Below are 25,383 nucleotides of genomic sequence, written 5' to 3'. Positions count from 1 at the left end.
AAGGGCACCCCTCAGCCTTCAACGCTCCAGGGAAAACAGCCCCAGCCTATTCAGCCTCTCCCAATAGCTCAAACCTGGCATCATTCTTGTGAATCTTTTCTGAACCCTTTCAGATTTCACAACAACCTTCTAACAGGAAAGAGAGCAGAATTGCATGCAATATTCCAAAAGTGGCCTAACCAATGTCCTGTACAGCTGCATCATGACCTCCCAATGCCTGTACTCAGTGCTCTGACGAAGAAAGGAAAACATACCAAACACCTCCCTCACTATCCTATCTACCTGCACTCCACTTTCAAGGAATTATGAACCTGTACTTTTTTCCGCAACATTCCCCAAGACCTTACCATTAAGTGCATAAGTCCTGTTCGGATTTGCTTTTCCAAAATGCATTTATCTAAATTAAACTCCATCTGCCACTCCTCAGCCCATTGGCCCATCTGATCAAGATCCCATTGTAATATGTGAGAGCCTTCTTCGCTGTCCACTACACCTCCAATTTTGGTATCCTCTGCAAACTTACTAACTATACCTCCTATGTTCACATCCAAATCATTTATCTAAATGATGAAAAGTGTTGGCATCACACAGGAGGTGGCAGAAATAAGGAAAGATGGTCTGTGGAATGTTGAGACTGGTGAGGTTGAAAGCAACCATGTCTCTTGCAACATTGATTAGATCAAATCTATTTATCTCCATTTGTGCCACTAATTTGTCTATCACCTTGGGAACATTTCATGGATTCAGACAAAATTCACTTTTAACTTTTTAATTATTTTTTCTTGATTTGTCTTTACTGATGCACTATGACCATTTCTTCTTCCTAACTGCAGTAAAATCCCCGTTATCAGTATCCCAAGTATCCAGAATTCTCATTCAACTGGCATCCAGGATAGGAAAGGAGAATTCCGGATGCTTGGAACCTGGATAGTGGGGACTCTGCTACCTTTAAAACACATCTTGTGGCAGCAACAAATTGAGTTATACCTGCTGCCTGTGGTACTCCCCATGCAACTTGCAGATTCAATTCACCATCAGCCCTCATACTCCACACCAGCCAGGTACCGGGGAGTTTACTGTTCATGTCTTTATCCAAGATGTTGCACTGCTTCACGACCTTGACTTTGCTCGTTATATTTTCACAAGTTTGCCCTCACATGAGCCCTCCCAGCATTTTTACTTTCAAGCTCTGAACGCAGTAGCCCATTGGGGTAATTCGCAGTGTTCCTTATCCAGTTTAAGTGGGGAAGCAGTCAGGAATCTTCTGTTACATGTTTCATTAACATCCTTTAGTACCTTGCAGAATCTTTCTGACAGACATCTAACTTCTCCTGCCTTCCACCCGAGCATAGACCTTCCATTTAATTCTATCCTTCCTTGCCCCCTTTCAAAGTGTATTCTGGCCTAGTCCAGCACCCATAAACCAATTGATAATCTTTGTCACAGCTTTTACTACTTTGTTACTATTGAAGAAAGAAATGTTCCAGGTACAGTTTAGGCACTTTCCTATTAGAGGGAAAGACAGGAAGAACATAGAGTCATAGAGATGTACAGCACGGAAACAGATCCTTCAGTCCAACCCGTCCATGCCGACCAGATATCCCAACCCAATCTAGAGCCACCTGCCAGCACCTGGCCCATATCCCTCCAAACCCTTCCTATTCATATACCCATCCAAATGCCTTTTAAATGTTGTAATCGTACCAGCCTCCACCACTTCCTCTGGCAGCTCATTCCATACATGTACCATCCTCTGCGTGAAAAAGTTGCCCCTTAGGTCTCTTTATATCTTTCCCCTCTCATCCTATACCTATGCCCTCTAGTTCTGGACTCTCCCAACCCAGGGAAAAGACTTTGTCTATATGTCCTATCCACGCCCCTCATAATTTTGTAAACCTCTATAAGGTCATCCCTCAGCCTCCAACGCTCCAGAGAAAACAGTCCCAGCCTGTTCAGCCTCTCCCCATAGCTCAAATCCTCCGACCCTGGCAACATCCTTGTAATTCTTTTCTGAACCCTTTCAAGTTTCACAACATCTTTCCGATAGGAAGGTGACCAGAATTGCGCGCAATATTCCAACAGTGGCCTAACCAATGTCCTGTACAGCTGCAACATTACATTCCAACTCCTGTACTCAATACTCTGACCAATAAAGGAAAGCATGCCAAATGCCTTCTTCACTATCCTATCTACCTGCGATTCCACTTTCAAGGAGCTATGAACCTGCACTCTGAGGTCTCTTTGTTCAGCAACACTCCCTGGGACCTTACCATTAAGTGTCTAAGTCCTGCTAAGATTTTGAGTTACTTTCTATTTTAACTTTCTCATTTTTTCACTTTGCCCATATTCTTGCCTCCCAACTTACTGTACTTGGCCTGTGCTGTTTAAAGAAGTCATCGTTATGCCTTAATCAGACTTTTATTTTCATTCAGTCACATTCTTTGTCTCCCTCTTTATCCAAGGAGCATTGTCTTTGGCTTCTCCACTTGTTAGAATGTATCTAACCTGTACCTGAAGCATTTCTTGATTTAAGATCTCCCATCATTCAGTTACACTTATTCCTGTCAAACATAAATTACATTTATCCTGTTTTAAGTCAGCTCTTATCCAATTAAATTTATTCCTCTACCAAATTAGAAGTTCTACTTCAGAATGTTCTTTGCTTTTCTCTGTTACTAATCTAAACCTCATGATATAATGATTGCTTTTGCCCAAGTGTTCTCCTACAGACTATTAGTCCACTTGGTCCACCTCATTCCTAAACCCATAATGCTGCCCTTCTTGTTGGACCGAGAATGTATTTATCAAAGAAATTCTCCTGAGTACATTTCAGAAATATCTCCCTCTCATTTTCCTTTACTGTACAATCATTTCAATTGATATCTGGGTAATTAAAGACCCCAATATCACTGGTCTATAATCTTCTGTAGTTGCTTTGCAGTTTTGCCCCTCCACTTCTCTACCTTTATTTTGAAGTTTATCTATCCTGTTGGGTTATCCATCCCCAGTTCTGATTTGCAACTCTAACTAATTAGATTTTGTAACAAAAACAGAAAACCCTGGAGAAACTTAGCAGGCCCAACCCTTTGACTCCAAACATTAACTCTGCTTCTCTCTCTGCAGATGCTGCCAGACCTGCTGAGTTTCTCCAGGGTTTTCTGTTTTTGTTACAAAATCTAATTAGTTAGAGTTGCAAATCAGAACTGGGGATGGATAACCCAACAGGATAGATAAACTTCAAAATAAAGGTAGAGAAGTGGAGGGGCAAAACTTAGCAGGCCCAACCCTTTGACTCCAAACATTAACTCTGCTTCTCTCTCTGCAGATGCTGCCAGACCTGCTGAGTTTCTCCAGCAATTTCTAAGTTTTGTTGTTTCAGATCTCCAGTACTTTGCCTTATTCAAATAAATTATGTCTTTTTCCCCTGAAGCACATCTTATCTTTTGAACTATAAAATTGTTGCTGGTACGGTAATGATATTGTAAGATACAACAAGTGAAAGACATTCTTTAAATGTACTCTGAGTGTTTAATTGTGCTGGAACACAATTGGCAAGGGGGGTTGCAATATTTAAATTTGCATTCTGTAAATAAACAAACAATCCAGAAAAGGATTTGCATCTGGTTTCATACAGTTTGGGATCCAATTATCAAAAATATCTTCCTTAAATCATGACTGCCATCTCACTTTTACTCTTCCATGTCTTTTCCCAACACTTCATATTCTCAAATGTGAAGAACCATGTCCTCAGCATCTTTAATGTGACATAAGTATTGTGCCTCACCCCGATGTCCTTTCATCCTTTTGTTTCCCAAGAATCTCAGCCTGGAACATTTTCAAATGCTCTGCTTCCACCACCCCACAACACCCCCCCCCCCCCCCCCCCCCCGTCACATGCCCGAAAAGAAAAAATCCTCGATCTGTCCATTTTAAATGGAAAACACACTACTTTTAATCAATGACCCTAATTCCATATTCCTCCACAACGGGAAATATCATTTTGTGATAATATTATGTCTTTAACAGGTATATTGCATCCTGGCTGTTTTTGAGGAGAGGTTTTAAGACAGAGATGTGACAATGCTGCTCCTTTAACAAGGATATTCTGTCCTTTTTTTTCAAGCAGGGTCGTAAAGGCAGAGGTTCCAATATGTCTGGAAATATCTACTGGAAAAAGCTTATAAGTTTTTTTTTAAAACTCTTGTACAATGCAAGGAGAGTGGCCAGTTCCCCCAATTCAGGTTGTGGTTTTAGCAAGTTGTTTTGTTTGCAGCTGGGAACCCAGAGGAACAGGCAAAAGTGAGGACTGCAGATGCTGGCGATCAGAGTCAAGATTAGAGTGGTGCTGGAAAAGCACAGCAGGACAGGCAGCATGCGAGGAGCAGGAAAAGCGACGTTTCGGGCAAAAGCCCTTCATCAGGAAGGGCTCCTGCCTGAAACATCAATTTTCTTGCTCCTCGCATGCTGCCTGACCTACTGTGCTTTTCCAGCACCACTTTAATCTTAACCCTGAGAAGCATTTTGATGCTGATCTTCTCTCTCTCTGACATCTCTCCTGTTAGAACCTGTGTTTCATTTTACCTTTTTTTGCAAAGGGGGTGTTTATGGGGATGTTGAAAGTATTTGGAACAGCGACATTAAGTTGCGATAGAATTGATTGGGTTTTCAGATAGGTTAAGTTACTTTAAATTCAATTCTCTTTTGTTCGTGTTTCATTCAATAGCCTGTAAATAAATTTGATTTTGTTTGAAACTGAGTGGTTGGGCCAGCTGCAAACCTCCTGGAACATCCACCTTTCACCTACTAAAAACAACTAGCAAAGTTAGAGTCAGGACTACCTTCGAGACATAGGCTCATAGAGATGTACAGCATGGAAACAGACCCTTCGGTCCAACTCATCCATGCTGACCAGATATACCAACCCAATCTAGTCCCACCTGCCAGCACCCGGCCCATATCCCTCCAAACCCTTCCTATTCATATACCCATCCAGATGCCTTTTAAATATCGCAATTGTACTAGCCTCCACCACTTCCTCTGGTAGCTCATTCCATACACGTACCACCTTCTGTGTGAAAAAGTTGCCCATCAGGTCTCTTTTATATCTTTCCCCTCTCGCCCTAAACCTATGCCCTCTAGATCTGGACTCCCCCACCCCAGGGAAAAGACTTTGCCTATTTACCTTATCCATGTTCCTCATGATTTTATAAACCTCTGTAAGGTCACCCCTCAGCCTCCGACGCTCCAGGGAAAACAGCCCCAGCCTGTTCAGCCTTTCCCTATAGCTCAAATCCTCCAACCCTGGAAATATCCTTGTAAATCTTTTCTGAACCCTTTCAAGTTTCACAACATGTTTCTGATTGGAAGGAGGCCAGATTTGCACACAATATTTCAACAGTGGCCTAACCAATGTCCTGTATAGCCGCATCATGACCTCCCAACTCCTGTACTCAATACTCTGACCAATAAAGGGAAGCATACCAAACGCCTTCTTCACTATCCTATATACATGGCTCCACTTTCAAGGAGCTATGAACCTGCACTCCAAGGTTTCTTTATTCAGCAACACTCCCTAGGACCTTACCATTAAGTGTATAAGTCCTGCTAAGATTCGCTTTCCCAAAATGCAGCACCTCGCATTTATCTGAATTAAACTCCATCTGCCACTTCTCAGCCCATTGGCCCATCTGGTTCAGATCCTGTTGTAATCCGAGGTAACCCTCTTCGCTGTCCACTACACCTCCAACTTTGGTGTCATCTGCAAACTTACTAACTGCACCTTTCATGCTCACATCCAAATCATTTATATAATGATGAAAAGTTTTGGACCCAGCACCGATCGTTGTGGCACTCCACTGGTCACAGATCTCCAGTCTGAAAAATAACCCTCCAGCATCACTCTCTGTGTTCTACCTTTGAGCCAGTTCTGTATCCAAATGGCTAGTTCTCCCTGTATTCCATGAGATCTAACCTTGCTAACCAGTCTCCCATGGGTAACCTTGTCAAATGCCTTACTGAAGTCCATGTAGATCACGTCCACTGCTCTGCCCTCATCAATCCTCTTTGTTATGTCTTCAAAAAACTCAATCAAGTTTGTGAGACATGATTTCCCACGCACAAAGCCATGTTGACTATCCCTAATCAGTCCTTGCCTTTCCAAATATGTGCAAATCCTGTCCTTCAGGATTCCCTCCAACAACTTGCCCACCACCGACATCAGGTTCACTGGTCTATCGTTCCCTGTCTTGTCCTTCCCACATTTCTTAAACAGTGGCACCACGTTTGCCAACCTCCAGTCGTCCAGCACCTTACCTGTGACTATCGATGATATAAATATCTCAGCAAGAGGCCCAGCAATCACTTCTCTAGCTTCCCACAGAGTTCTAGGGTATACCTGATCAGGTCCTGGGGATGTATCCACCTTTATGCGTTTCAAGACATCCAGCATTTCCTCCTCTGTAATACGGACATTTTTCAAGATATCAACATCTATTTCCCTACATTCTACATCTTTCATGTCCTTTTCCACAGTAAACACTGATGCAAACTACTGGTTTAGTATCTCCCCCATCTCCTGCAGTTCCACACAAAGGCTGCCTTGCTGATCTTTGAGGGGTCCTATTCTCTCCCTAGTTACCCTTTTGTCCTTAATGTATTTGTAAAGACCCTTTGGATTCTCATTAACTCTATTTGCCAAAGCTATCTCATGTCCCCGTTTTGCCCTCCTGATTTTCCTCTTAAGTATACTCCTACTTTCTTTATACTCTTTTAAGGATTCATTTGATCTATCCTGCCTATGCCTGACATATGCTTCCTTCTTTTTCTAAACCCTCATTTCTCCAGTCATCCAGCATTCCCTATACCTACCAGGCTTTCCTTTCACCCTGACAGGAATATACTGTCTCTGGATTCTTGTTATCTCATTTCTGAAGGCTTCCCATTTTCCAGCCGTCCCTTTACCTACGAACATCTGCCCCCAATCAGCTTTTGAAAGTCCTTGCTTAATGCCGTCAAAATTAGCCTTCCTCTAATTTAGAACTTCAACTTTTAGATCTGGTCCATCCTTTTCCATCACTATTTGAAAACGAATAGAATTATGGTCACTGGCCCCAAAGTGCTCCCCCACTGACACCTCAGTCACCTGCCCTGCCTTATTTCCCAAGAGGAAGTCAGGTTTTGCATCTTCTTTCGTAGATACATCCACATACTGAATCAGAAAATTTTCTTTTACACATTTAACAAATTCCTCTCCATCTAAACCCTTAACACTATGGCAGTCCCAGTCTATGTTTGGAAAGTTAAAATCCCCTACCATAACCACCCTATTATTCTTACAGATAACCAAAACCTCCTTACAAATTTGTTTCTCAATTTCCCTCTGACTATTAGGGGATTTATAATACAATCCCAATAAGATGATTATCCCTTTCTTATTTCTCAGTTCAACCCAAATAACTTCCCTCATCAAAAATGCCACCCCCTCCCCCTTCCCTCCCTTTCAATCCTTCCTGTAGCATTTGTATCCTGGAAGCTGCCAGTCCTGTCCATCCCTGAGCCAGGTTTCCATAATTGCTATGATATCCCAGTCCCATCTTCCTAACCATATACTCTGAGTTCATCTGTCTTCCCTGTTAGGCCCCTTGCATTGAAATAAATGCAGTTTAATTTATTAGTCATACCTTGTCCCTGCCTGCCCTGACTGTTTGATTCACTTCTGTTCTCAACTGTACTAGTCTCAGATTGATCTCTTTCCTCACTATCTATCTGGGTCCCACCCCACTTCCTTACTCGTTTAAATCCTCCTGAGCAGCTCTAACAAGTCTCCCTGCCAGTATATTAGTCCCCTTCCAATTCAGGTGCAATCCGTCCTTCTTGTACAGGTCACTTCTCCCCCCAGGAGAGATTCCAATGATCCAAAAATGCGAATCCTTCTCCCACACACCAGCTCCTCAGCCATGCATTCATCTGCTCTATCGTCCTATTCCTATCCTCACTAGCTTGTAGCATTGGGGGTCATCCAGATATTACTACTCTCGAGGAACTTCTTTTTAAATTCCTGCCTAATTCTCTATATTCTCCCTTCAGAATCTCATCCTTTTGCTTTCCTATGTCATTGGTTCCAATGTGGACAATGACCTCCTGCTGGTCTCTCCATCTTGAGAACATTCTGCACCCTCTCTGAGACATCCTTGATCCTGGCACCAGGGAGGCAACCCATCATTCTGATTTTTTGCTGCTGGCCACAGAAACGTCTGTCTGTGCCTCGGACTAGCAAGTCCCCTAACACAATTGATCTGTTGGAACCCAACATAGCCCTCATTGCATTAGAGCCAGTCTCAATACCAGAAACCTGACTGCTCGTGCTACATTCCCCTGAGAATCCATCACCCCCTACATTTTCCAAAACAGCATACCTGTTTGAAATGGGGACAGCCACAAAAGACCCCGACACTACCTGCCTACCTCTCTTACCTTTCCTGGAATTAACCCATCTATGCGACTGTATCTAAAACTTTTTTCCCTTCCTATAACTGCCATCCATCACATACTGCTGCTCTTGTAAATTCCTCATTGCCTCTAACTGTCTCTCCAACCAATCCAGTCGATCTGGTAGGATTCACAACCAACCGCATTTATTGCAGATATAATCCTCAGTAACACGTAAACTCTCCCTAAACTGCCACAACCGACAAGGAGAGCACATCATTCTACTAAAGGCCATTTTTGCTTCTTCCAATCTACAGATCCAGAAAATAGCACCGTCTTATTCTTCTACACAACATTGCTCCAGGCTAACTTAATACTTATGACTTATATTTTTAAGTTTAATCAAGAGACATTTCTCAATAAAACATATAATCCAGAACAAACTGACTCTATTCACTACTACAGACTTTCTGTAGGCTACACCTAAAAACATTCACTTATCTGTTTCTGTGCTGTGACCTCTCCAAATAGATTCCTCTAAGATTAGTTGTGAATTTCACTGTTTGTTAATTTTCCCAAATGCACTCTGATGTCCGGCGTTACATGAATTCAACAGCAAAGGCAGTAACTGCGCAGGTTCCCTGCTGTGTCAAGTTAGCAGCGTGGGTTTCTTTTTTTTCTCTTTCTCTCTCCTGCACTGACCAGACCATGTGCTGCCTTTTTCTGTTCCTCTCCCTTTTAAAACTGCTGTTGTTTTGACTTTTTTTTTCCTCCATAGTTCCAAAACAATGCAACAGCATATAAAACAATAATTGCTGCTCTTGGAATTTGAGGAAATCACCTCCAACACCTAATATACCTCAAAAAGCAGCAGTCTGTTACAGCCAGAAATTTTTCCTGTCCTCCATCTTGGATTACCCAGAATCCTTCTTCTTGAAATGTTTTGAGGGGGTCTGGCCTGGTCCACCACAGAGGCCATGAGATCTCTATTTGAATCCAATAAAGTGAACACCGTGTGAGATCTGGGGTTCTTTTTTTATTTTGAAATAACAGAAGCAGCCTGAATGGGTGGGGTCAAGCTTCCACAGAACCAGGATTTTTAGTTCTGGATTTTCAGTAGCAGTTGCTGGGGTCTAGAAGCTGGGTGGAAGCTGCAGTACCTCTCTCCCTGCTACTGTCTCAGAGTTTTCTCTTGATGTCTTTCTTCCTGGATTGGAGAATTGCCTGTGAGACAGTCTATTTTACTGAATATGCCTTGGCCAATGGTGTGTTTATGGGATTTTACTATATTGGAACAGTTACTGTTTAGTAGTTCAATAATGTAATATTCTGTTAAGTTTTCCAGTCGTGTTATGATATTCCAACTTCTTCTTTCTGCTGTTGTATTTTAACTAGCGTATATGAATAAAGTGTGTTTTGCTTCAAGATTGGTAGTATGACCAATCAAATTGCATCTGGAACGCAATGCCTGACACTTGCCTTTAAAATAAGAGAAAGTTTTGAGGGGGTTTGGTCTGGTACATAACAAATTGGGGGTTCTTGTTAGGATCAAATTCTCTAATTCTGGATTTGGTTTAGGATTGTTGGACTCAAAGGCAGTGAGCGGTGAGTGTTGGTGTTTTGTTTTGGCTGTTGCATTCAGTTGGTTTGAACAGGATGTGTATTATGTGGTAATGGCTCTTTCAGTCAATAAGAGTTCTCTGGGGATGGAAGAAGTCACTGCAGAGTTTTCCAGCAAATGAGCAAGGCAAAGCTGTTGGAATTGGCAAAAACACTGAAGGTGGCGATACCTGTGTCTGTGAGGAAAGGGAAGGTAATTCTGGCAATTGCACAGAATTTACAGTTGCCGGAATGTAATCGGAATCTTTGGAAATGGCAAAAATTTAATTTGAAAATGAAGCAGCTTGAACATGAAAATACAATGAAACAGTTTGAATGATGATTAAAAGTAAAGGGAAATGTAAAGGAAAGGAAGACCCCCAGCAAAAGAAAGGTAGAAAGAGAGAGAAGAAAGGGAGAAAGAGGGTAGTAGGGAAGAGATGTACTGCACCTTCCAAACCCTGCTTCAATATCCCAGCAATTGGTATTGAAAAACTAAAACTCAACATCCTGGCTCTATGGGGGCTGGGGGGGTGGGGGGGGGGGGGGGGGGGGGGGGGGAACGTGGGGGTAGGGGGGGGGGGCGGGTCTTGACCCAACCCATTCAGTCTGTTTCTATTGTTCCAACTTTTTAAAAAAAGCCCAAGGTTTCACAAGCTGTTTACTTTATTGAATTCAAATAGACATCTCAGTACCTCCATCTTGAAACTTCTCTTAAAAAAAAGGACAAAATACACCTCCTAAAGCCATAGTGTTATCACACTTTTCACAACAACTACATTATGTCAATTCCCTTCAGGATCTCAAACATTTCAATTAAATCCTCTCCTATTCTTCTCAACTTCAGCAGATACAAGCCTAGCCTTTCACAGAACATAAAACATTACAGCGCAGTACAGGCCCTTTGGCCCTCAATGTTGCACTGCCCTGTGAAACCAATCTGAAGCCCATCTAACCTATACCATTCCATTCTCATCCATGTCTATCCAATGGTAAAAACAATGACTGCAGATGCTGGAAACCAGATTCTGGATCAATGGTGCTGGAAGAGCACAGCAGTTCAGGCAGCATCGAGGAGCTTCAGCAAAATCTATCCAATGACCATTTAAATGCCCATAAAGTTGGCGAGTTTACAACTGCTGTAAGCAGTGTGTTCCACATCCCACTACTCTCTGAGTAAAGAAACTACCTCTGACATCTGTCCTATATCTATCATCCCTCAATTTATAGCTATGCCCCCTCATGCTAGCCATCACCATCCTAGGAAAAAGGCTTTCACTGTCCATCCGATCTAACCCTTTGATTATTTTATATGTCTCAATTAAGTCACCTCTCAACCTTCTTCTCTCTAATGAAAACAACCACAAGTGCCTCAACCTTTCCTCATAAGACATTCCCTCCATACCAGGCAACATCCTAGTAAATCTCCTCAGAACCCTTTCTAAAGCTTCCACATCCTTCCTATAATGCAGTGACCAGCACTGCACACAACACTCCAAGTGTGGCCGCACCAGAGTTTTGTACAGCTGCCTCGCATGACCTCATAGTCGCAAAACTCAATCCCTCTACTAATAAAACCTAACACACCATATGCCTTCTTAACAGCCCTGTCATCCTGGGTGGCAACTTTCAAGGATATACATGGACACTGAGATCTCTCTGCTCATTTACACTACAAGAATCTTGCCCTTCAACCAGTACTCTGCATTCCTGTTGCTCTTTCCAAAGTGAATTGTGAATTACCTCACACTTTTCTGCATTGATTTCCATTTGTCACCTCTCCGCCCAGCCCTGTGGCTTATCAATACTCCTCTATAACCGACAACATCCTTCGTCACTATCCACAACTGTGACGACTTTAGTGTCATCCGCATATTTACTAACCCATCCTTCTACACCCTCATTCAGGTCGTTTATAAAAATGATAAACAGCAGTGGCAACAAAACAGATCCTTGCGGTACCCCACTAGCGACTGAACTTCGGGATGAACATTTCCCATCAACTACCGCCCTCTGTCTTCTTTCAGGTCACCAATTTCTGATCCAAACCACTAAATCACCCTCAATCCTATGGCTCTGTATTTTGTGCAGTAGCCTACCATGGAGAACCTTCTCAACCGCCTTACTGAAATCCATATACACCACATCAACAGCTTTGCCCTCATCCACCTATCTGGTCACTTTTTCAAAGAACTCAATAAGGTTTGTGAGGCACAACCTACCCTTCACAAAACCGTGCTGACTATCCCTAATCAACTTATTCCTATCGAGATGATTATAAATCCTATCTCGTATAACCTTTTCCAACACTTTACCCACAACAGAAGTAAGGCTCACTGGTCTATAATTACCAGGGTTGTCTCTACTCCCCTTCTTGATCAAGGGAACAATATTTGCTATCCTCCAGTCTTCTGGCACTATTCCTGTAGACAATGGCGACATTAAGATCAAAGCCAAAGGCTCGGCAATCTCCACCCTGGCTTCGCAGAGAATCCCATCCGGCCCAGGGGATTTAACTATTTTCATACTTTCCAGAGTTTCTAACACCTCCTCCTTGTGAACCTCAATCCTACCTAGTCTAGTAGCCTGAATCTCAGTATTCTCCTTGACAACATTATCATTTTCTAGTGTGAATACTGATGAAAAATATTCATTTAGTGCTTCCCCTGTCTTCTCTGACTCCACGCACAACATCCCACTACTATCCTTGATTGGCCCTAATCTTACTCTCGTCATTCTTTTATCCCTTATATACCTATTGAAAGCTTTAGGGTTTTCCTTGATCCTATCCACCAACAACTTCTCATATCCCCTCCTCACTCGTCTTAGCTCTCTCTTTAGGTAGTTCCTGGCTACCTTGTAACTCTGAAGCACCCTAACTGAGCCATCACATCTCATCTTAACAAAAGCCTTCTTCCTCTTGACAAGAGGTTCAACTTCCTTAGTAAACAATGGCTCCCACACTCGACAACTTCCTCCTTGTCTGACAATTATATACTTATCAAGGAACCGCAGTAGCTGTTCCTTAAATAAGCTCCACAGTTCTATTATGCCCATCCCCTGCAGTTTCCTTCCCCATCCTTTCCTCAGTAGACAACTTGTCCATTCCAGATATTAGTCTGGTAAATATTCTCTGAACTGTATCCAATGCATTTACATCCTTCTTTAAATAAGGAGAGCAAAAATGAACGCAATACTCCAGATGTGGTCTTACCAATGCCTTTTGTAAATGAAGCATAACTTAGATCACTGCTTTTCTTGATCTAGATTAAGGACACAATTTCCACATCTGCAGATGCCACAAAATTTGGAAGTGCTGCGAACACAGGAGGACAGTGACAGACCTCAAGGGGATGTAGACAAGCTGGTTGAATGGGTGGAGATGTGGTGGAGAGAAGTTAACACCTGGAGGTATGATGTAATACAAGGATTCAATTCTAAAAAACAGATGCAGAAGGAGCTGGACCTATGAACAAATCATTAAAGGTGGCAGAAATGACGAGATTTTATTCAGTGTTTATAAGTGGAGGTGTTGAGAATTTGAGAAATAGAAGATTCCGATTTAAAGGGACTGATAAAAGAACAAAAGACAACATGAATAATTCATTATTTTAACCATGCTGGGGTTAGCATAACTAGAATACATTGCTTGTAGCAAATTCAATGTGACTTTCAAAAGTAACTTGGACCTGAAGATTTGGCGGGCCATTGGGAGAATACTAAGGTGCTCTTGTGGAAAGCTGACATGGTAATGAATGCTCAATGGCCTCCTTTAATGCTTTTAGTGCTTCATGGAGCAGGTACTTTGGATCAGATTTCCAATTCTGAACCTGGCAGTGATAGAGCAGTCACTCATTATACACCTGCCCAACCTTCCTTTCATTGATGTCCATTTTTTGGGAAAATCCACGTGTATAATAGAATTACTGTCCAGCAGATAATGTTAAATTGCAACTCTTCATTTCCAGTGTTATAAAATCATAGAGATGTGCAGCACAGAAACAGACCCTTCCATCCAACTCGTCCATGCCGACCAGATATCCTAAAATAATCTAGTCCCATTTGCCAGTTGTTGGCCCATATCCCTCTAAACTCTTCCTATCCATGTACCCATTCAGATGTCTTTTAGACGTCGTCACTGTACCAGCCTCCACCACTTCCTCTGGCAGCTCATTCCATACCCATACCACCCTCTGTGTGAAAAGGTTTCCCCTCACGTCTCTTTTATATCTTTCCCCTCTCACCCTAAACCTATGCCCTCTAGTTCTGGACTCCCCCACCCCAGGGAAAAGACTTTGCCTATTTATCTTATCGATGCCCCTCATGATTTTATAAACCTCTATAAGGTCACACCTCAGCCTCCTACGCTCCAGGGAAAACAACTCCAGCCTGTTCACCCTCTCCCTATAGCTCAAACCCTCCAACCCTGGCAACATCCTTATAAATCTTTTGTGAACAATTTCAAGTTACGTATTAGTTGTTTTTTTTTTAATGTAAACCTGATTTGATCCCAAAGATAAGTGCAGGTAAGAATAGAACAGAAACAAAATAGCTGGGGGAAAACACTGTACTTGATCCCAGCCTTTGATTTAACAACAGCACTAACTACATGGCAATGTACAGCAACAGCAATATTTTAAATAAAGACAAACAATTGCAAATGTCAGAAATCTGAAACAAACACAGAGAATGCTGGAGAAACTCAGCAAGTCTGGCAACAGCTGAGGAGTGAGAAAAACACACTTGACATTTGGAGTCTGAGAGTTCTGAGGAACAGTAATACTGGATTTGAAACATTAACTGTTTTTCTCTCTCCACCAATGCTGCCGAGACCTGCTGAGTTTCTCCAGATATTTCAAAATAAACTTGTACATGATAATCAAATAGTCATAATTCTTCTTGCCACTCAAAAGCACTTTCACCAGAGAGAGAACATTGGTTGTCTGCTTGAGGTGGCACCACTCTCTCGAAGCTTGGGGCAAAGTTCCTCCATCAGTTCCACAGTTGGTACAGAGACTGAACTGCAACATTGGCCTTGTTATTTTTAAAAAAATATATATTATTCATTAAAGATCTTTGCATATGTACATAGTCACAAATGCAATTCGATTCTGTACAGTAACATATCAAGGAAAGAAAAATAAATTGAGTTTGACTCTATCCTAACAAACCAAGGGCATCTCTTACTTCTAGCTGAAAATGTGTTGCTGGAAAAGCACAGCAGGTCAGGCAGCATCCAACGAGCAGGAGAATTGACGTTTCGGGCATGAGCCCTTCTTCAGGAATGAGGAAAGTGTGTCCAGCAGGCTAAGATAAAAGGTAGGGAGATGGGAGTTGGGGGAGGGGCGTTGGAAATGCGATAGGTGGAAGCAGGTTAAGGTGAGGGTGATAGGCCGGAGTGGGGGTGGGGGCGGAGAGGTCAGGAAGAAGATTGCTGGTTAGGACGGCAGTGCTGAGTTCGAAGGTTGGGACTGAGACAAGGTGGGGGGAGGGGAAATGAGGAAACTGGAGCAATCTGAATTCATCCCTTGTGGTTGGAGGGTTCCTAGGCGGAAGATGAGTCACTCTTCCTCCAGCCGTCGTGTTGCTATGGTCTGGCGATGGAGGAGTCCAAGGACCTGCATGTCCTTGGTGGAGTGGGAGGGGGAGTTGAAGTGTTGAGCCACGGGGTGGTTGGGTTGGTTGGTCCTGGTGTCCCAGAGGTGTTCTCTGAAACGTTCCGCAAGTAGGCCGCCTGTCTCCCCAATGTAGAGGAGGCCACATCGGGTGCAGCGGATGCAGTAAATGATGTGTGTGGAGGTGCAGGTGAATTTGTGGCAGATATGGAAGGATCCCTTGAGGCCTTGGAGGGAAGTAAGGGGGGAGGTGTGGGCGCAAGTTTTGCATTTCTTGCGGTTGCAGGGGAAGGTGCTGGGAGTGGAGGTTGGGTTGGTGGGGGGTGTGGACCTGACGAGGGAGTCACGGAGGGAGTGGTCTTTTCGGAATGCTGATAGGAGAGGGGAGGGAAATATATCTCTGGTGGTGGGGTCCGTTTGGAGGTGGCGGAAATGACGACGGATGATACGATGTATCTGGAGGTTGGTGAGGTGGTAGGTGAGGACCAGTGGGGTTCTGTCCTGGTGGCGATTGGAGGGGCAGGGCTCAAGGGCGGAGGAGCGGGAAGTGGAGGAGATGCGGTGGACAGCATCGTCGATCACGTCTGGGGGGAAATTGCAGTCTTTAAGGAAGGAGGCCATCTGGGTTGTACGGTATTGGAACTGGTCCTCCTGGGAGCAGATGCGGCGGAGAGGAAGGAATTGGGAATATGGGATGGCGTTTTTACAGGGGGCAGGGTGGGAAGAGGTGTAGTCTAGGTAGCTGTGGGAGTCGGTTGGTTTATAGTAAATGTCCCTGTTGATTCGGTCAACCGAGATAGAAATGGAAAAGTCTAGGAAAGGGAGGGAGGAGTCTGAGATAAATCTGAGGTAAATTTGAGGTCGGGGCCGATACAGTCATCGATGTAGCGGAGGAAAAGGTGGGAGGTGGTGCCAGTGTAGCTGTGGAAGATGGAGTATTCCACATATCCTACGAAGAGGCAGGCATAGCTGGGGCCCATGCGGGTGCCCATGGCTACTCCTTTGGTTTGGAGGAAGTGGGAAGATTGGAAAGAGAAGTTGTTCAGGGTGAGGACCAGTTCAGTCAGTCAAAGGAGGGTGTCAGTGGAAGGGTACTGGTTGGTACGGCGGGAAAGGAAGAAGCGGAGGGCTTTGAGTCCTTCATGATGGGGGATGGAGGTGTACAGGGACTGGATGTCCATGGTGAAGATAAGGCATTGGGGACTGGGGAAGCGAAAATCATGGAGAAGGTGGAGGGCGTGGGTGGTGTCCCGAACGTAGGTGGGGAGTTCTTGGACTAAGGGGGACAGGATCGTGTCGAGGTATGCAGAGATGTGTTCGGTGGGGCAGGGTCGGCCGGGGAAGTCAGGTTTGTGGATTTTGGGCAGGAGGTAGAAACGGGCGGTGCGGGGTTGTGGGACTATGAAGTTGGAGGCGGTGGATGGGAGATGCCCTGAGGTGATGAGGTTATGGATGGTCTGGGAGATGATGGTTTGGTGGTGGGAGGTGGGGTCATGGTCAAGGGGGCAGTAGGAGGAGGTGTCCGTGAGCTGGCGTTTAGCCTCAGCGGTGTAAAGGTCGGTGTGCCAAACTACTACCGCGCCTCCCTTGTCTGCCGGTTTGTAACAGACCACATTTAAGTGCATTTGAGGAACCAGGAGGGTCCGATAACTGAACGGACCCCCCCCCCCCCCCCATTTAACTTCAGCAGGAAGACCTCAGCCAGTGGTCTTTCCCCACTGCGCCTTGGTGGCAGCTTCCCTCACAATCTTGCCATGTCCCACTGTCTACCCAATACACAGAGAGAGAGAGTCAGCCTTTTCCACATCCTCGACTGCTGTAGGAAGCCACCGCCAGTCAACATTTGAGTGCATTTAACCTGCAGTTACTGGGTTGCCATAGCAATTGAAGACAAACAAATCAGTGGGTTTTCAAAAGAAATGGCATTTGGCGTTTGACGTCGACATTTTAAACAAAGCAGAATTGCTCAGCGCCTGGGTTTTAGTTGAAACGGGGAATGAGTATTTGAGGACTGTGCTTTCCTGTGGATGGCTATTCTTTCAGGAAACTAAATGGAGACCGAAATCGAAACTCAATCTCCGAGCTGACAGATCCTCATGCTATACATTACTCCCTCTGGTCAGCCAAAAAACAAATCAAGTAAGATAAAATTAAAGCATAAAAGGAATGCATTGTTTGAAACACCCAGCTGAGAAGGTGGGTGATGATGATGAAGGAGATGAATAAGTGCACACAGTTGCAGATAAGGGTGATGGTAGTTGCAGTTTCTTGGGTGACTTACCAATAGCAGATGTTCCTCTTTGCTGCCAGCTCTCCCTGAGGTTCTCACTGTGCCGCTGGATTACCAGCCCACAGCCTCCTCAGTCTCTCCCACCGACTGGTAAAGCCTCGCTGGAGGATGGGGGCAATAAAGGCCGGTTTTGTGGCAGTGAAGTGAGATGGTACTGCTCTTGCGTACTCTCTTGCGGAAATCCCCGAAACTGAAAGCGGTCAGCAGCTTCCGCAAATTCCCAGCTCACATCGGTTCAGTGGAAGATGGTTGCGAGTCTGTAGCTGACGGCAATGCTGCTGGGCAAACAGGAATCTGCGTGTGTGTAGGATGGCGAGAATATGGTCCCTTTGAACTGGCGCTGGATTGGAGTCGGGCTGGATGTGAGCTCTGTGCTGCACAGTTGCAGTTACTGAACGTTCCAGCCGTTGCTGGTCCTGAGGCTTCAGACAAACCTCCACCCACTTACTTATCATCTTATCGAGACGCCCTTCTATTCCTCTCACATGGACCTGAGCTTGCCTTTCAATGTGTTTATGCCAATGATCTCAACCATTCCAATGTGAGGGCCACTTTGGCATTCTCAGACACAAACTTCCTCCTGTGTTCCTTCTTGTATTTATTCGTTTTAAAGAACATATGAAAGAACAGAAACCAAAATGCCCATTCTAAAAGATGAGAGACTTGGGAAACAATCCAAGTATTTTTCAATATTTAATTTCAGTTACATCACACTGTAAACATTGGCTATAAATTCTGTGTCCTATGATCTTCTACTCCAAACCAATGCTCCAAAAGCTAATGCTTGCAAATAAACCTGTTGGACTATAACTTGGTGTTATGTGATTATTAACTTTATACGCTCCAGTCCAACACCGGTGACTCCAAATCGGATTTATTCGTGATTTCCTTGAATTAATGTGTCCTAGATTTGGAATCCAATAATAATGGAATTACCTTCTCTCCCTCTGCCCACTGAAACCCCTTTTAAAATTGTAAAAAGATTTAATGAGGTGATCCCACAGCTGCCTGTAGTTGAGAAGAGATTAGATCAGAGTGGTGCGGGAAAAGCACAGCAGGTCAGGTAGCATCCGAGGAGCAGGAAGATCGACGTTTCGGGCAAAAGCCCTTTATCAGGAATAGAGGCAGAAAGCCTCCAGGGTGGAGAGATAAATGGGGAGGGGGGTGGGAGAAGGTAACAAAGAGTACAATAGGTGAATGGGGGTGGGGATGGAGGTGATAGGTCAGAGAGGAGGGTGGAGTGGACGGGTGGGAAGGGAGAAGCCAAGTTGGATAGCTCTACCCTCTCACTTCTAGTTTCATTTTTATAAAAAGGCAATTAGAGTTCACATTGTTGAAATAAATGCCTCAGCATGTACAGTCTTGTGATTGCTACAACAACAACAATCCACACACACCCAAAAACCACACACTGACATTTTTTATTCCTTCTGTGTAGTTGTCAGTTGGATAGAAAATGTTATTGTTCAGAAACATATTCCAATATTATAATAACACACTTTGACTAAAGAAAACTTTTGACCAGGTGTGATTGTTTGACAAGGTTCACTTTCCCACAATATGTCAGGCTCATGACCTGTGGAATTTCTTGGGAGCCTGTTACTGCGATAAAGATACGGTTAACCCAAACCTTCACCCTAACTCTCACCCTGCCACAGGCACAACCAGAGGACATGCAGTAATACATGCTGATAGCTGTACTGCAACAACTGATACAATACCTGGATTGAAGTTAGGAGTTTGATAAACCAAAGCCTGAGTTAAAAATGAAACTTTCCTCCACAGGCCTGTTTATAGAAGGGCCTGAAATCATACATCTCCTTGGCTAGCCTGGGAGATGAGCCTCGATTAGCCTGGTGACCTTCACAAACAGTGAGGAGCCACTCCACCGTTGGTAAAATACTACACCAGTGCAATAGGGGCTCTAAGTATGGCCACGATTGGATAGATTGGCTAAAAGCAAATTACTGCGGATGCTGGAATCTGAAACCAAAAGAGTAAAAACTGGAAAATCTCAGCAAGTCTGGCAGCATCTGTGAGGAGAGAAAAGAGCTGACATTTCGAGTCTAACTGACCCTTTGTCAAATCTGACATGAAATGGACAGCCATCTCAGTTACCAGGTAAAAACAATGACTGCAGATGCTGGAAACCAGATTCTGGATCAGTGGTGCTGGAAGAACACAGCAGTTCAGGCAGCATCCGACGAGCAGCAAAATCGACGTTTCGGGCAAAAGCCCTTCATCAGGAATAAAGGCAGAGAGTCTGAAGCGTGGAGAGATAAGCTAGAGGAGGGTGGGGGTGGGGGTGGGGAGAAAGTAGCATAGAGTACAATAGGTGAGTGGGGGAGGAGATGAAGGTGATAGGTCAGGGAGGAGAGGGCGGAGTGGATAGGTGGAAAAGGAGCTCGGCAGGTCGGACAAGTCCGGACAAGTCAAGGGGACAGTGCGGAGCTAGAAGTTTGAAACTAGGATGAGGTGGGGGAAGGGGAAATGAGGAAGCTGTTGACGCCCACATTGATGCCCTGGGGTTGAAGTGTTCGGAGGCGGAAGATGAGGCGTTCTTCCTCCAGGCATCTGGTGGTGAGGGAACGGCGGTGAAGGAGGCCCAGGACCACCATGTCCTCGGCAGAGTGGGAGGGGGAGTTGAAATATTGGGCCACGGGGTGGTTTGGTTGATTGGTGCGGGTGTCCCGGAAATGTTCCCTAAAGCACTCTGCCAGGAGGCGCCCAGTCTCCCCAATATCTTCCTTGTATCCATTCCATCAATCTCACCTTCAAAACATTGGTTACATTCAACTTTTTGTACCTGTAGTAATCAAAGCAGACCAATACAATTGCTGGAGTAGTTGGGAAGCAAGGGTCCAGAGAGAACAAAGAACTTAAAGAAATCAATGTAAGTGCAGAAATTGTACTGGAGAAATGAATATGAACAAGTGAATCAATTTCTGGCCCAGAATGATCTGTAAGTTTGTAAATAAGTGGCTTCCGAGAAAATGAGTGCATTAGTTTTGATTTTTTAAAATACCTTGGATTCTAGAATAGATCCAAAGAGTTGGAAGATGGCAAACACAATCCTGTTAAAAGAGGAGAAAAGGAAATGGAAAGTTATGGACAAATGGGCAGTAGGCAAAAGTTTTGGGGAAGACTACCTCCTGCTGAAGAATCAATGCTGTTCCATGTTAAACATCATTTGGAGGAAGCACTCAGGGTGGCAAGGGCACAGAGTGTACTCAGCATTGGTGACTTCAGTGTCTGTTACAAACAGTGTCACGGTAGCATTGCCAGTCAACAGGTTGATCAATGCCAGTGGATAGATTTGCCAGACATGTGTTGTGGAAAAATTGTATGCATTTCCTTAAAGATGCTCATGATCAATAACCTTGGAACATAGAGGCAGAAGTAGACCATTCAGCCCATCAGCCTGCTTTGCCATTCCAGACCGTGGTCAATTATCTATTGCAACACCATATTCCAGCAAAATCTTCTTAACTCTTATGTCATTAGTAATTATCAATCCCTGGCTTGAACTTAATGACTGCACTTTTACAGTCTTGTAGGTTAGACAATTCCATATATTCACCATTCTGAGTGAAGGGGCTCCTCATTATCCCAGTCCTAGATGGCTACCCAGTGACTGTGTACACTGGTTCTGAACTCCACAGTCAGGGGAAATATCCTTTCTGCTTTTAATTTGTCTATCTCTTTAGGAATTTTGTAAGTTTCTATGAGATAGCCTCTCAGTTTTGCAAAATCCAGAGAATACAGGCCTAATGTCCTCAATTTCTGCACTTAGGATAGTCTCACCATCCATAGAATCAGTCTGGTGAACTTCTGCTGCACCTTCATAATTGCAAATGTCTTCTTCTTTTGGCAAAGGGACCAGACTGCACACGATACAACTGGACAAAACCTGAAAGTGCTGGTACTATCTGTGAAGAGAGAAACAGAGTTGACATTTTGAGTCCCGTGATCCTTCATCAGAAATGGGTTCTCCAGGTACGGCCTCACCGATGCTTTATACTACTGAAGTAACAGTTACTTGCACCTACACTCAACTCTTTTTGCAATAAAGGCTAGGATATTATTTGACTTCTGAATTATTTGTTACACCTGCATGCTAGCTTACAGTGACAAATGAACAATGACACTGAGGTCCCTTTGGACATTAATGCTTTCTAATCTCTTACACATCCACATCATATTCCATCTGCCATGTTTTTGTCCACTCACTCAGCCTGCCTAAATCCCCTTTGCACCCTCCTCACAACACTCATTCAAACCAAGTTTTGTTTTATCTGTAAAATTACAATTGGTCCTCACATCCAAATCATTGATCAAGTTGTGAACAGTTGAGATCCAAACACTGATCCTTGCAGTACTCCCCGTTATAGCCTAACAACCAGAGAATGACTCATTTATTTGGAATTTCTACTTTCTGTCTATTAATAAATTCTTAATCTATACTAGTATATTAACCCTGATCTCATGCATTTAATTCTGTTTATTAATCTCTTGTGTGACTTTATCAAAATCCTTCTAAATATTCAAATACACAGCATTCACTAGTTTCCCCCTTATTGAGTCTGCTGATAGTATCCTCAAATACCTTTATGAGGCTTTTCAAACATGATTTTTTTTCTTGATAAATCCACATTGACTCTGTCCAATCAGGCAATTATTTTCTAAATATCCATGTAGTCGCATCATTTATAATAGATTCTAGTGTTTTTCTTACAGGTTAACAGGTCTGGAGTTCCCAGTTTTCCCTCTTCTTTCTTTCTTAAATAATGGAGTTACATTTGCAACCTTTCAATCTCAATGTATCATTGTATAACTAATAGCATGTTGAAAACTGGTCTCTGACGATTTCTTTAGCTCTACAGCCATTTATTTCAACATTTTAGGGTGAAAATCTTGGAAATTTGACAATTATCAGTCCCAATCATTTCTTCAATATGATCGTTCTGCTCATAATAATTTCTTTCTTTTCATGAGACCCTTGCCCTTAATTATTTCAGGGCTACCTCTTGTGTATTTCTCTGTCAAGACAGATGTAACGTACTTATTTAGCACCTTTACTGTTTCAATATTCCTGATCACAAATTCTCCTGTCTATGTATGTAAACAACAAAAAAAAACTGTAGATACTGGAATCCAAAGTCGACAGCATCAGGAAGTGCAGAAGTCGATATTTCGGGTGTAACCCTTCTTCAGGATGGGGGGGGCGGTGGGTGAAAGGGAAGCTGCAGTTAAAGGGGGTGGTGGGGGCAGGGTGGTGAAGTGAGAATGGATGAAGACAGGATGAAGACTATGATCTAGTTGGCCAATGGGGGGGAATTAATCCGGTAGGTGGCTGGGAGCAGTGGGAGGGGGAGTGAATGGGAAGGGAGTCAGGGGATGGGAGGGAGGTTATTTGAAATTGGAGAACTCAATGATGAGTTCTCCAGGCTGTTGGGTTCCCAGGTGGAAGATAAGGTGTTGTTCCTCCAGTAGGAGCTGTGGTTATTTTGGCAATGGAGGAGGCCAAGGATGATTGTGTCGGAAAGGGAGTAGTTGGGGCAATTGAAATGGGCGGTGACTGGGAGGTCTGGTCAGCCCCTGTGGGCCTGGCTGAGATGTTTGGCGAACCGTTCCCTGAGTTTACTTTTGGTCTCTCCGATATAGAGAAGACCACATCGGGAACACCTGATGCTATAAACTAGGTTGGAGGAGAGGCAGGTGAACCTCTGTCTCACCTGGAAGGACAGTTTGGGGCCCTGGCTGGAAGTGAGTGGGGGGGTGCATCGGCAGGTTTTGCATCTTTGCTGGTTGCAGGGGAAGGTATCTGCGGGTTCAGTGGTGGGGGTGGCGTGAACCAAGAACTGTCAAAGGAAATGGTCCTTGTGAAAAGTAGAGTTGGGTAGGGAGGGGAAGATGTTCTTGGTGGTGGGGGTCTATTTGGAGTTGGCATAAATGTTTAAGGATGAAGTGTTGGATGTGGAGACTGGTGGGGTGGTGGGTGAGGACAAGGGGGCTCTGTCTTTATTGCATTGGGGAGGGTTTAGACCGGTGGAATGGGGACTGGGAGGTGGTGCAGCAGAGGGCTGTCTGGACGACGGAGGGAGGAAAAGCATATTGTTCAAAATAGTTGGACATCTGGGATACTTGGGAGTGGGATGCCCCCTTGTCCGAGCAGATGGAGCAGACGTGGAGGAATTGGGCGAAAGGGATGGAGATCTTGCAGGATATTGGGTGGGAGGAGGTTTAGTCCAGGTAGTTATGGGAGTCTGTGGGTTTGTAGTAGATGTCCACCTGAAGACTGTCGCCGGAGATGGAGATGGAGAGGTCAAGAAAATGGAGGGCAGTGTCCGAGATGGACCAAGTGAATTTGAGGGAGGGGTGGAAGTTGTGGGTGCAGTCAATGAACTGCTCCAGTTCAGCCTGGGTGAAGGATGCTGCACCGATGCAGTCATCGATGCCTGTAAAAGACTCATTCTTGTCTTTGCATCTTTCCCTTCTTATATACTTCAACAAGCTTTTACAGTCTTTTTCTATGTTTCTTGCTATTTCACATTTATATTCTATGCTATCATCCTTTATTAATATTTTGGTCCTCCTTTGCTGAATTCTAAAATTCTCCCAGTTTTCAAGCTTGCAACATTGTGTGGACAAATTTAGAAGCTTCGCCTTTTGATTGAGAACAATCTTAACCCTCTTTATTCACCATGCCTTTCATGCTTCTCCTGTTGGGTATTTTGCCTTAAATAAATGTGTGAGTTTTGTAAAAAGCAAACATTAATTCTTCAAATTCTAGTCATTACCAACCTACCATCAAACTTTTTAATGTGTCTTTTCAATCCACCATAGCTAACTTCCTCTTTGTAAATGCATAATCACCCTATTTTCAGATTGAACTGCACCTTTTTCAAGCTTAATCATAGAACCATAGAATCATAGACTCCCTATAGTGTGGAAGCAGGCCATTTGGCCCATCGAGGAGTTCCTCAGGGTAGTGCCCGAGACACAACCATCATCAGCTGCTTCATCAATGACTTTCCCTCCATCATAAGGTCAGAAATGGAAATGTTCACCGGTGATTACACAATGTTCAGCACCATTCACAACTCCTCAGATACTGAAGCAGTCCTTGCCCAAAAGCAGCAAGGTGCGGACAGTATCTAGTCACAGATGATAAGTGACAAGTAACATTTGCACCACATAAGTGAACAAATAAAGAACAAAGCACAATATAGCACAGGAACAGGCCACTCAACCCACCAAGCTTGTACTGACACTTGACAATTTTCTAAACTAAAAACCTTTTGCCTTTACATGGTCCATATCTCTCTATTCCCTGCCTATTCATGTATCTGTCGAGATGCCACTTAAACATTGCTATTGCATTTGCTTTTACCACCTCCTCTGCCGGCACATTCCAGGTACTTACCACCCTTTGTGTAAAAAACTAGCCTC

At 43.9% G+C, this 25,383-nt stretch overlaps 1 protein-coding gene and 1 long non-coding RNA gene across 2 annotated transcripts in view; one reads left to right on the top strand and one right to left on the bottom strand.

The window, feature by feature from the left end:
* The window catches only part of LOC122549746 (sterile alpha motif domain-containing protein 9-like), a 35,173-nt gene extending 16,867 nt beyond the window's left edge, over positions 1-18,306 (bottom strand). Inside the window, exon 1 of the mRNA XM_043689691.2 lies at positions 17,923-18,306. The gene's annotated coding sequence lies outside the window, so the exon portion shown is untranslated. The remainder of the gene's footprint in view (positions 1-17,922) is intronic.
* Positions 18,307-21,805: 3,499 nt separating this feature from the next.
* Positions 21,806-25,383, top strand: part of LOC148149891 (uncharacterized) — a 42,866-nt gene continuing 39,288 nt past the window's right edge. The window contains exon 1 of the long non-coding RNA XR_015757090.1: positions 21,806-21,927. This is a non-coding gene — a long non-coding RNA (uncharacterized LOC148149891). The remainder of the gene's footprint in view (positions 21,928-25,383) is intronic.

The sequence above is a fragment of the Chiloscyllium plagiosum genome, unplaced genomic scaffold (genome assembly GCF_037043375.1).
Source record: "Chiloscyllium plagiosum isolate Xiang-an unplaced genomic scaffold, Cpla_swu_hap1 HiC_scaffold_5, whole genome shotgun sequence".
Classification (NCBI taxonomy): domain Eukaryota; kingdom Metazoa; phylum Chordata; class Chondrichthyes; order Orectolobiformes; family Hemiscylliidae; genus Chiloscyllium; species Chiloscyllium plagiosum.
The sequence above is the reverse complement of the archived record's forward strand: the minus strand, read 5'-3'. Positions and strand labels throughout refer to the sequence as shown.